Raw genomic sequence first — 13487 nt, 5'->3', positions numbered from 1 at the left:
AGGAAGGTGGGCTCAGATTCACGGAGGGGCTTACAGTGTGGGTGTAGCTGGGGCATCCATGTGGGCACCCAAGGAGTTGTAACAGGAAGCACAATAGGGCACTGTTGTCTAGGAAGGTGAGGGTTTGTGGGGGTGGGGACAGGCAGCCTCAGGTCTGCTCTTCAGTGATGGTTGATGAACTGGAACTGAGACGAGCCACATCACCCTGCTCCCCCAGCGCTGAGCCTTGCCAGCTTCCACATCTGCCCCTAGTCGCTGCCTGCGACCAGCTCAAGCAATGTGACTCTGCACCCCAAAAGAGGGAGACGAGCCTGCGGGCCAAATCAGCTCTTCTGGGCCCTCAGGTGAGAATGTGGAAGGTCCCGGGCTTTTGTCCAGGGTAGGAGGCTGGTGGGTGAGATGCTCAGTTATCTTCTGAGCGGGAACTATTGTAGTAACAAGGATTATGCCTGTGTTGGCCAGCACCCCAGCAGCCTGTGCTTGGTAATAGTTAGTGCTGTTGTTTTATTTAAAAACAGAGCAGCGAACCCACCCACAGAACAAGTACTACTTCCATTTAGGTATAATTCTTACCAGTCTTGTTTGGTGAGGGCAGGCGTGCGTGCGTGCGTGTGTACACATCTGTTCCATATATCCACAGAGTGACACAACCATTTTTTTACGCTGCACCATCTTTGTAACCCTAATTCATTTTTTATTATTTTTTTTTAACTTTTTGATTCCTTGTGGCACTCATCTCCCTGTCCCATCGTATTGAGACTGTCACCTAGTTTTTCCCAGGTTCTTGGCTCCATCAAAGAAAAGACTGAAAGTGGGAACAAAGTAAGGGATCCGGAAGGCAAGGGAGAGATTTCATCAGGGGGTGAAAATGGTGCCGGGAGGTGGTGGCGCGCACACCTTCAGTCCCAGCACTTGGGAGACAGAGGTAGGTGGATCTCTGTGAGTTTGAGGCCAGCCTGGTCTACACAGTGAGTTCCAGGACAGCCAGGGCTACACAGGGAAACTGTCTCCAAAAGCCAAAACCAAACCAAAAAAAAAGGAAGAAAGAAAGTGAAAACGGAGGTGCATGCCCGAGAGGGGACACCCCCAGAACTTCAGCTAGCTTGCGTTATGGGTGAGCCTTCACAAAAGGAAGGGTTATTCCTGAGTTAAAGTGGCAGGAGAAGGTGAAGAATTGCAGAAAGGGCCGGGAATTTTCGGGAGTAAGTCTTATTCTCCTTTTCTGCCCTTACATTTAAAAAAAAAAAAAAAGTCTTGATATCAGGTAGAGGATGAGCACAGCCAATTCTGCAGGCCAGTGGCATGGGAACGCCAGCACGGTCAAGGGTGGTCCTTGGCAGCCCTGTTGGTGGCGGTCTTGTTCATCCCGCTGGGTGAGGATAAGATCACCACCACGATTTCTGAGCCAAATCCGAAGCAAGCTTTATTAAATACTGGCCGGGACAATGGACACTGACCAGGTCCATACCTGGGGTTCCCAGAGAATGATTACAAATTATGTTAGTCCAGTGCTAATAACGGCAGACCCCACAAGGCTCCGTACTTTCTGCCTTTGTCCAATGGGGACAAGCATGCGTCCTGACTTACTTCTTGCCTTTGTCCAATGGGGGCAAGCATGCGTCCTGACGTACTTCCTGCCTGTGTACATTCTGCCTACATGTGATCACGCAAATTCTGTGCTGTTGGAGCAACCAACCTTGTTTGCAGACGTGAACCGTGTGGCTTGTTATCATCCATGAACAGCAGCCCCCAGCATTCCAAGAAGTCATCTGCCCTAGGGCAAGTGGGGCTCACAAGTTACAGGCGTTTTTGTTTTATAATCTCTGAAGCACAGAGCTTTAAGCTTAAAACCTAACTCTGTCCCTCCCAGTCTGTATCAGCCATCTTGGTAGCCACCAGCTTTGGGTGGCCTTGCTGTTTTACGGATTGAGCAGTCACATGATATCATGATATTCTTCATCTCCAGGACTGGTTGGTCTCTCCCTGTCCCCTCTCCCCCACTCTGCCATGCCTGTCCAGGTCATCTCAGTCTGACATTCTTATGAAATTTCCTAAGTCACAAAGGCCTCATGAGTGGCAGCTATTCAGAAGCAGAAGACATGATCAAGGCTAAAGGACATGTGTTCTCTTGTCATTGTTAAGGGTTGATTTGGGGCAGTAAGTATGCAATTATACTGAAAAAAGTGGCAAAAAAAAAATCTAAATTTAAAACCCATGGAAATTAGACCTGAGATAGTAGATCAGCCCTACCTCCACACACAACAAAAAAATAAAAAAGGGGGCTGGAGAGCTAGCATAGCAGTAAAGACAGCATGCTGGCTTGTTTTTTGTTTGTTTGTTTTTGTTTTGTTTTCTGGGTTTATTTTATTTATTTATTTTGCAGAGTATCTGAGTTCAGTCTCCAACATCCATGTTGAGCAGCTCACAATTGCCTGAAACTGCAGCTCCAGGGGATCCAACGCCTCTGGCTTCTGAGGGTGCTGATAATGATGTGCATATAACTGCCCATCCCATAATTAAAAACAAAATCATTCATCTTTGGACTGCTCATGCTGTGGGATTATAAAGTGCTGCCTGTCTTCTAGAAAGCAATCAAACAGTCTATCAGGAGCCACAGATCTATTTCCCTTCTGCGAGAATAAATAACTAAGTGCAGAGACATGTATATCAGACCTGCATGGCTGCATCCTACCCATCAGGGTCTCCAGATGGATGCTCACTCAGGTGCAGCAAGAGTCATTAGAAGGGTCCTTGGCCTTAGGTGGAGTGCACACCCATCCCAGAGCTGATTGGCCCTGCTACCTGAAGACCCATCCCCAGCCAGATTTTACCCAGGGAGCCCCCATGACTGATCTCAAAGGGTGTTTGGAACATCTTGTGGCTTCTGATATTTTCACCACTGTAAATATAATGGAATTCTTTTGTTGGCAGCTCCTTTCTTTAGATTTTTTCTTGGAACAGGGTCTCTAACCAAGGTTATTTTGAACTTACTATGTAGCCAAGGATAACCTTGAACTTGTAAACCTCCTCCTTCCACTTCCCATACTGGGACCGCAGGTGTGTGCCATCATGTCCTGCTAATGCAGGGCTGGAGATCAGACATGCACGCTGCATGTGTGCTAGGTAACACTCTCCCAACTGAGCTGTATCCCCAGCCCTTCCCCTCTATGTTCATCCCTGGTGAAATAGTTTCATCCCAAAAGTCACCGGAGAAATCCAATGAGAATTCACCCGGAAACACAGTTGATTGTCTCAAATGTCCTCCACCTAGAAGGACACAGGCTATGTGTCTGTTGTTGACTCAGATTTGCTGACTCCTGAGTTTCTAAGATATGAAAGTCAGACAAAGAAGAAGAAAGAGATCGAGGGAACAGGTTGATGTATGCTGTGGACCAATAGGAGAATGATATCATCTGCATCCCAGTGAGAGGAAGTGGTTCTTGCTGGGTCCGCCTGAGTGAGCGTCCGTCTGGGGACCCTGATGGGTAGGATGCAGCCATGCAGGTCTCACATACATGTCTCTGCACTTAGGATTATTTATTCTCCCAGAAGGGAACTGTATCTGTGGCTCCTGCTAGACTGCTTGATTGCTTTCTAGAAGATAGGCAGTACTTTACAATCCCACAGCACGAACAGGCCGGGAGGGGACCACACTCTCCGGAAGGCATTAGTATGTGTTAATGTATGGTAGTGGGACGATGGGCGCTCTCCCAGGCAATCAGGCTGCGGGAGACCAGTGCTTCCACCCAGCAGTGAGAGAGAGCACACAGCTCTTTAACCCCTGGGGCCCACTCCACATACGTTTGCGAGGGATTTAAGGGTCATCAGTAGAGATTGCTGAGCCACAAGACCCAGCGTGGGGTGTGAGCCTCGAAGTAGGAATTCACTTGTGTCCCTTTGTCAAAGGCTCAAACAGAACCCCTCTCTGTCACTGACAACAGCCTCCACATTCAGCTTCCTGGGGATATGAGATGGGTGGGGCCAGAACCATAGCCAGGGACCATATCAGAGTTACAAGGAACAGAAAATCTGGGCTGTGGGCAAAAGCAATTGTATAGCTCTAGCCCAGCTGCCTTTAAACTTCAGGGGTTGCTAGGCATTAGTGCTGCCTAGCAAAGTATGGCCGTTCCCCAAGGCTGGCCCTCTGCCTGTTGCTTTGAAGACTGAAGCATGACAATGACTTTTAGGGGTGGATGTTAGCAGTCGTGTTGATAGTAAAGAATCCAAACTTAGAATTCCAGTCAGATGATATACCATTAAAAAAAATACCACTCCAGCAAGGTCACACCTCCTAACCCTTTCTAAACAGTTCCACCAACTGGGAACCAAAGAGTCAAACATATGAGCCTATAGGGGCCACTCTCATTCAAATCATCACACCTGTGAAGACACTAAAGCCACTGAATTATACACCTTATGTATGAGACCCATCACAATGTATTTTAACGTAAAAAAATTAAGAAAATCCAGTGATGGGTATAATGTTCTTGGGCTAAAGATAATCTATCATCTATCATCAATACAGAGTTTTACTGGAACACATTGAGAGACAATGAATTGATAACATGTGAATGATATAAAATAAGAAAATAATCAATGAACAGAGCAGGGTGACGTGTGCCTATAATCCCAGCTGTAGGGAAGTAGAGGCAGGAGGATGGGGAGGTCAAGATCATCCTTGGCTACGTAATAGTGAGTTAGAGGCCAGCCTGATCTGATCTCTACACCCTCGAATCATCTGCACCATGGAAAGGAAAAGAAGAAATAGAACCCACAGTATCTGACATATTCCGGATGGAGTTCTCGGAACGTCTAATGTAGAACTCATCCCCTCTCTTTCCCCTCCACTCCCTTCCCTCCAATCCCTTCTCCTCTTTTACTGTGCCAGGTATTGAGTGAGAGTCTTGGAGCATGCTAAGCATGTCCTCTGCCTCTGGATGCTTCCTGCCTGACCTTGCATTTCTAACAAGCTCCCAGGCTGTGTCCCTTTGGACACGGGATATACCAACATGTTTTGGCGGTCTAGTTATCTCTAGATCATACAGTTGCTTCCTGTCCCCTCCCTCTCTTAACCTCATTGAATTTAATCACATTCATCTGGGAGTGGAGAGTTGGCTCAGAGGTTAATAGCACTGACTGCTCTTCCAGAGGACCCAGGTTTGATTCTCAGCACCTACATGGTGGTTCACAACTGTCTGTAACTCCAGTTCCAGGGGAGTTGATGCCTTCTTCTGTTCTCTGAGGTTACTAAGCACACATGAAATACACATGCATACATGAAGGCAAAACTCTCTCTCTCTCTCTCTCTCTCTCTCTCTCTCTCTCACACACACACACACACACACACACATACACACAATGTAAATAAGCATATAAAATATTAAAAGGAAATAATAAGGAATGCTAAATGCTGGTGCCAGGAAGAAATCAGCTGGGAAACACAGAAGGTTTTGAAAACAGGTCTCTGTAGGGTCCAAATGGCTTTTCCTAAAACAGAGAAATGCCATCAAGAGGAAGAGATGACACTGGAGCCCCAGCCAGACCACAGACAACAGGGTTTTCTCTTGGCTGCAGCGTGAGCCATCCGGCCAGAAGAAGGCCACCTGCAGAGCTGTGGGCTGTGAAAAGCCCTTCTGTGTGAGCCAGGTCCCCAGCATGGGGACTCACAGTGGGTATCCCGGGACCTGCACAACCTCAGGCTTCTGTCTAATGAATGGGAAGATGTTGCTTCCTTCCTTCCCTTCGAGGCATTCCAGGCTTTTCCAGTGGCCACCCAGAACTTAAATAAGCGCTCAATGGGCATGGCGAGATTCCGTCACGAAAATAAACCTAAATAATATCCCAGGAAATTGTAAATTGTGTATTTAGGAATCGGAATGGACGAGGTGAGGTATCCCTTCCTCTATTATAGCTTTCATGAGATGAGTAAGAATGCTCCCCTGGGCTAAAGTTAGAGTCGACATATAGTTTACACCAGGAAGCATCCAGTCAGCCCTCAATTTGGAGCACACACATTTCCAGGGAGAAATCTCTTCCGGGACCCACAAGATCCTCACAGGCAACAGCAAGGGCAGAAAGGCCTTGGTGTGGTCCGCAGACTCAGGAAGGGAACGTAAGGCAGGCTGAGTGGTTACCACCCACCTGGCCACAGCTCACATGCTTGCCCAACTTCCACACCACAGCACCCCAAGAGAGCTTCCAGATGGGGATGGATGTTTGGGATGGAGAGGCCATGCGTCCAGCACCACGGAGAAGCAGAACTCTCAACCTGAAGCCAACTCGTCTGATAGATTGTTTGTCTAATTACTTCATTTAACATCTTCCTTTCCCCTAATTATATCGTAATTATTTTATTTTTTATATATGTGTTTGTTGAGGTGTGTGGAGGGGGTATGTGCGTGTGTGTATGTGTGAGGAGGTGTGTGTGTGTGTGTGTGTGTAAGCTAGATCTCTACCTCAGATGTCCTTCCTCAGGGCAGTCCATCTTGGTTTTGAGACAGGATCTTTCTTGGAACCTGGGCCATTTTAGGTTAGGAAAGACTAGCTGGACAGCAGCCCCAGGGACTCGCCTCCCCTACCAACTCCCCGAGCTGTGATTAAACCTATGCGCCACCACACTGAGCTCTTTATATAGGCAACGGGGAGGACTCAGGACCTCATGATTGTGTGGCAAACATTTTGCCTATTGGACTATCTTCCCAGCCCCTGTTTTTAAAGTTTTCTTTGATGGTGCAAGGGATCAAAAATAGGGAATTTATGTATTCTAGGAACTTAAAAATAAAAAGACTTAGATAAGGAGTCAGACTTGGTAGCATACCCCTGTAGTCCCTTTTGGGAACTTGAGGCAGAGAGACCAGGAGTTTAAGGTCATCCTTGGCAATATAGCAAGTTCAAGGTTAGCCTGAGCTACGTGAGATCTTGTCTAAATAAAATAAAACAGTAAAATAAAATAGACTCTTAAGTAAGTCTATATTTTCCTTTATGGATGTGACTGTTCGGTTCGTTGTGTGTGTTTGTTTTTGTTTTTTTTTTTAAATATTTATTTATTTATTATGTATACAATATTCTGCCTCCATGTATGCCTGAAGGCCAGAAGAGGGCACCAGACCTCTTTACAGATGGTTGTGAGCCACCATGTGGTTGCTGGGAATTGAACTCAGGACCTTTGGAAGAGCAGGCAATGCTCTTAACCGCTGAGCCATCTCTCCAGCCCCTGTTTTTGTTTTTTGAGACAGGGTTTTTCTGTGTAACAGCCCTGGCTTTCCTGGAACTCGCTCTGTAGACCAGGACGGCCTCAAACTCCTCAAACTCCTGCCTCTGCCTCCCAGATGCTGGGATTAAATACATGTGCCACCACTGTCCAACCTTGTTTATTTATTTATTTATTTATTTATTTATTTATTTATTTATTTATTTATTTATTTTGAGAAAGGCTCTTACTATTTAGGCCAGGCTGTCCTTGAATTTATGATCCTCTTGACTTGATTTTCTGAGCGGTGATACTATAGGCAAGAACCATTACACTCTATTCTTTTTTGTTTTGTTGTTTTGCTTTGCTTTGCTTTGGTTCAGACAAAGTCAGCTATACAGAACTCAAAGTGATCCTCCTGCCTTAGCCTCCCACGTTCTAGGATGATAGGTGTGTGCCACCATGCTCACTCATGCATTTGCGTCCATAGCTCACGGTGAGACTAAAGTCGGAGGGGCAACACCAGCAGCCTCCCAACTAGACACGCTCTGTAATCTACCTAGAACCCTAAGGGACAGTAGCCCTGCTCCATCCTGACATCCAAGGTCAAAGAATCCACCAGGAACCTGAAGTGATAAGGGGTCAATGAGAAGTCAGCTGACTTCCCAATGCTCCCAATGGGAGTTGCCAGGTGAGACCCGGAGGCTGAGGGGGCATTGTGTGCGGAGGGAGAAGGACTGGCTGGAAAAGTGACAGGCTCGTCCGACGTGAACAAGATGTGGGTGGATTGGCAGCTGAGCAGGGACTTCTCCCAAGAGGCTAAGGAAGACAACCACGACTGTGGCCTCGCCTCATCTCTCTGCTGTTTCCCCTACGCCCACGAGGCCCTGGCACTACAGAGTCGCTCTGGAAAGGAAGATGAGAAAAACTCAAATTCACATTTGCAATTACCGAGCCCAGCTGCAGTCGATCAACTTCAGTTAGCTGCAGCTGGGCGAAATGGGGTCTCGGCAGTCTCAACGAGACACCAGGAAGAGAGTTTGTTTCCTAGACACTCCCTGCCCCATAGCAGATCATTTGTTTCTTCTTTTTCGTTCAACCACTGGCTGACTTAGACATGCAGCCTTCCTGGCTGTGATCCCTTGACTTTTGGCCTCACTGTAGCCACCACTGCTGAAGTTCAAGGTGTAGCCAGAGTACGTGCAGGACATACCCCAGTGGGGCATGGCTCAGAATGTTGTTTGCCTTAAGTCCTTCAGAAGACAACTGGTTAAAAAAAAAAAAAAAGAAAATAAATAAATAAATAAATAAGTCATCTCCATATAGCCCAGGGGCCCAACAGATTGTCCAGGGATCTTCAGTGGAGTAGATCCTGACCTAATCAGCAACCACTTTTCAGTCCTGTGGCAACAGCAGTTAGAAACTATGGCCCCTTGGACTTAGGAATTTCACCTGTGTGGAGCAGGGAGCATGGCTGAGCTGATTGGGTGCCTGTCTAGCATTTATGAGGCCCTGAGTTCAATCCCCAGCACGGCATAAACCTGATCTGGTGGTACATGCTTATTATCCCAGCACTTAGGAGGCAAGGGCAGGAGGCAAGAAAGTTCAAAGCCATCCTTGGCTACCCAGTGAGTTTGAGGCCAGCCTGGGCTACACGAGAGAGAGAATGAACTGCAGGTTGGTGACTGCTTTTCTTAGGAACCGACTGGCCAAGTGTGACAACATACACACCCATGATTACAGCAGTTTGGAGATGGAGGCAGGAGGATTGTGTTGAGCTCAAGGTCAGCCTGGGCTTGTAAGACCAGTAAGACCTTGCCTTTAAAAAGCAAGCAAATAGATAAAAAACAACCCAAAAAGTCAGCTAGTGCATCTCTGATTAGTAGTATTTATTGACTCCTTACTATCTGTGTGTATTAAGTAATTATGTGTATTGAACACCTATGCTGTATACAGAACGCCTATGTGTATAACACATACTGTGTGTATCAAACGCCAACACTGTGTATAGAACACCTGCCTACTGTGTGCACTGAACACCCAATGTGTGCCGGGCTATTTTAGGCAGTGATATCCATGAATGAACAGGCAACATGAACATAACAAATGGACCTTGAAGATCTGTTTTTGTCTCTGCTCCCATCAGCCCTGAGGAAACAGGTGTCCCTGTTTCAAACAGAGAGGTCCCGTGATAAATATAATTGCAAGGCACTTCCTACCCACCCACCCCTCCTCCCCCTCAAATCAATCCCCAGTCAAGGCCAACTTCAAAATCCCTCCCTCCATTCCAGCAGATTCTGCAGATTATGGGAAGGTCTCAAGAGGAACATTTTTTTTTTTTTTCAAAAGAAATGCAGGGAGTTTAATTCCTCGCGGCTGTGGATGTGATTTTCATTCATCAGAATACAGAACGGACAGGTCCTGGGAAGGCCCTTGTGCTGGGCCCAGGCTGCCCTGGTGGCTCTCTGGGCTGGGCCCCAGGCACGAACATTGGAAGGCTTTGAAAGCCTCCGCTGCATGTGGCCTCTGGTTTTACCACTGGCTCTGTGGGCAGTTTAATTAATAAATGTCCACTGCTTGTCATTTGTCATTTGTGAAACAGGAGGGGAGGGTAGGTGCCGAGAGGCCAGGCAAGCTTGCTCTGAGCAAGGTACATGGACAAGTTAAAGTCCTGCCTATCAATCCCATGGACCAGCCCGTGCTGTGCCTGGCAGCCCCATGCCAGGCCTCTCTGTCTCTCTCCGATGCCATGCCCATGGTTGTTGGGGAGGCCGTTGAGCCGCATTGGTGGGAACCGGTTCCATTCTCGCAACTAAGATCCTGCAAACCCCCTTCTCGAACTCTGTGAACTCCGTAGGAAGGTAGCGCCCACACACCCACCAGTACCAGATGAAATAGACGGCGTTTGTCAAGGCCCAGCACAGGGTCTGGGGCACAGTGAGGGTTCAATAAACTTGCCCAATTAATAGAATACTCTTCAGCTACCAAGACACATTCTTGGGTTTGGGGAGACAGTGCCTGGGGAGAGAGGCGGGGGCTGGGAAAGTCAGGATGGGCTGGTTTATGCTGCACTGTTGAGTGAGTCCAGGGTTCAGAGGCCCAAGAACTGAAGTCAAGTTCACACCTCTTGTGTTTGTTGGCTCCAGGGAGTTGCAAAAGAAGGAAGAGTTCACTAGGAGGAGAAAAGAAAGGATATCCCGAGAAGGCAGGGGTGAAGCAGTGGAAAGGCAGGATATGCTGGGTAAGGGGCGAATCAAGTTGCTCCCCCCACGCCCCGCCCCTGCCGCTGGCTTTGCCCACCAAGCTAAGGACTTTAACAACTCTCCAAGGGAGAAAGGGGACATTTCAGAATAACCAGACATGACTTTCAGCCCTAGAGAAGGAGAGACAGGAGGGAGGGCTGTTTCTTCCAAAATGCAAAGAAAGTCACGGCCCCGGGGGTTAATCAGGGAGAATCCACAGGTGAGGTTTCCTGCATTGCACCAGAGATCCGCGCAGTCCCCATGTGGTGTCTGGAGAGTCACGCTGCAGAGCACTGGACCGAGCCTGGGTCCCTACCAAGCCCCGCGGACCCGCGCGACCCCGCGTCCTCCCCGCCACTCCCCACGATCCCCACCGCCACCCTACGTCCCATCCAGCCCCTCCCGGGCCCCCGCAGGACAGGCCTGGAGGCTATTTGTGTGGGATCCGATTGTAATTTGGGCCCCTGTGGGCCGCAGTCAATTGTCGCGTTTGCACAGCGCCAGGCTGAAATAGCCCGGCGCGCGGCCCAGGAAATGAGCTCCGGCCGCGGCCAGCGCTGGGCTCCGGCCTCCCCTTCCCGGCGCCCGGCCGCGACCGCCCGGCGCGGCTATTTTTTCATTTGACCGACTTCAACAGGCAATTTGAATTATGAGCATGAAAACGTGCCCTGGGCTCTGTCTGCCACCGAAGGCTCGGAGAGAGTGGGAGTCGCTGGCACGGGTCCCCAAGAGGCTCCTCTGGGGTCGGGGTGGGGACGAAGCCAGGCGGGGTCTGGCAGGCCATGGTTTCAGGAGGCAACAAAGAAAGTCATCATCCTGTGCGGACAGCTGACAGCTTTGCAAAGTGGAGTCTCACTGTTAGGACCTTAGAACATTCGAAGGACAGTGTATCCATCTTGGCATCCCTCCCACACAAGCTATTGGTTACACACACACACACACACACACACACACACACACACACCAAGCATGCGTGGGTACATTTGTCAGTATTGCCGCTATCACAGGGCATACAGAATTCTGAACCCGAAAGTTTAAGTAAATAAGTGAGTATTTTTATTAGTTATTTGAGACTTTGATACAGTGTATTTTGACCACATTCGCTTCGACTCCTCCTGCTCAGTGCTTCCCAGATTCATTCCCATCTCCTTAACCCTGCAGATTCAGGTCCTTTAAAAAAAAAATTTAATAGCCAATCCATCCCGACTTGTATCATCCAGGTATTTCTGGGTGTGGGGCCATTCACTGAAGCATTGGTCAACCTATCTTGAATGACTTCCTCCAGAGGCCAATCGCTGCCCATAGCGCCTAAGGTAGGGGTGAGGTCTCACTGTGACTGCCCATGTGCCTCAGGTAGGGGTGAGGACCCAATGCAGCTTCCCATAGAACCTTAGGTAAGGGTGAGGACCCAATGAGACTGCCCATAGTGCCTCAGGGAGGGGTGAGGACTCTTGAACCCCTTTCCACTCCATTCCATAATGATGGTTGATCTTGTGACCATCTCGAGCAGGCAGGTGCCACGATGAGGTCATGCATGCAGTGTCCTGTGTGTCCAGAAGACATTCCCCTGGCTCTTGCAACTTTTCTGCCCTTCTTCTTTGGGACTGAATCTGAATTTTTTTTCCCCTAATCGTTCTTCCTTTTTTCTTTTTCTTTTGAGACAGTCTCCTAGGCTGTAGCCTAGGCTGACCTCAGACTCTGTAGAGTCAAGCAAGACCTTGATGGTCTGTCCGCTCTTCCTCCCTGCCCCCCACAACCCGGATGCTGGAGAAGTATAAGGTGCCACCCACAGATTATGTGGTGCTGGGACTTGAACTCAGACCTTGTGCATGCTAGGTGAGCCCTTTACCCACCCAGCTACATTCCCTAAGCCTCTGAACTCTCTTTGTCATTGCTACACAATTTTCAATCTACCTTTGGTTAGTGTTTCATTAGATGAATGTATCATAATTTATAGGCCCAACCCCCTTTTGTTGGCTGGGGGACGGCATCTCTGGTTTTCCCCATCATAAATAACACCCCAATAAATGTCTCTGTAGATACCAAAATTGTTCTGCCTTCCTGGTGAATTATTTCCTGAGGATTAATTCCCAGGAGGAAGATGATGAGGCCAAAGGTTGGAAACATTTTTATGACACTTGGTATTGTGACCAAATTGCTTTCCAAAGGGTTTGTGTCTGATGATTTACTGTTTCTAAAGAAGGAAGAGACCAAGTGTGTACACAGTGTTTACACACACACACACACACACACACAGAGCATGGCGGCCTTGGGGACAAGGAGATCAGGTGCCTCCCAAAGCTTCAAGTGGCTGCACAGTAGAGGCCTAGCTGAAGATGGACTGGAAGGTGGGAGCACTGGGGAAACATGGGAACTTTCTAGAAGCACCGGCTGCTAGGAGTTTTGGACTCGCTCTCCTAGCGTCTCTTTTGCTCCCATCAGTTGTTTTGATTCATCAGTTCCCACCCCCCATCTTCCTGCCTACCCCTCAGAATCCTGGGCTGCCTGGGAACTGGTCCCTCTAGGCTTTGAGATCTCAGTGCTTGCTAAGTCAGTGTTAGGGTAAAGGGAGGAGTTTGCACCTGTGTTTCTTGCCATCTTTGTGTTTTCCATGATGTAAGCCCATCCCTGAGGGACAGTTCTGGGTTCTGGTGGGACCATCTTAATTTTGTTCGTTTGAGTTTTGTCGTTGTTGTTGTTTGTGGGTTTTTTTTTTTTTTTTTTTTTTTTTTGAGGCACGGTCTCACTGTGTAGCCCCGGCTGTCCTGGAACTCACTCTGTAAACCAGGTTGGCCTCGCACTCAGAGATCTGCCTGCTTCTGCCTCCTGAGTGCTATGATTAAAAGTATGAGCCCCCACACCCAGAAAACCTCCTGTGCTTTCTGCAGATGGAGCCGAAGATGACTACCTGCTCGCCATACCCCAGCCATCACCCAGTTCGCTGCTGTCCTTCTCCAGGGTTGAGGGTTGTTTCTGTATCACTCAAGTGACACTGTGGGACTTTTTCTTTTCTTTTTTTTTTTTTTTCTTTTTTTAATGTTCCTGTCAGCACTGTG

Source organism: Chionomys nivalis, chromosome 7, assembly GCF_950005125.1.
Source record: "Chionomys nivalis chromosome 7, mChiNiv1.1, whole genome shotgun sequence".
NCBI lineage: Eukaryota > Metazoa > Chordata > Mammalia > Rodentia > Cricetidae > Chionomys > Chionomys nivalis.
The sequence above is the reverse complement of the archived record's forward strand: the minus strand, read 5'-3'. Positions refer to the sequence as shown.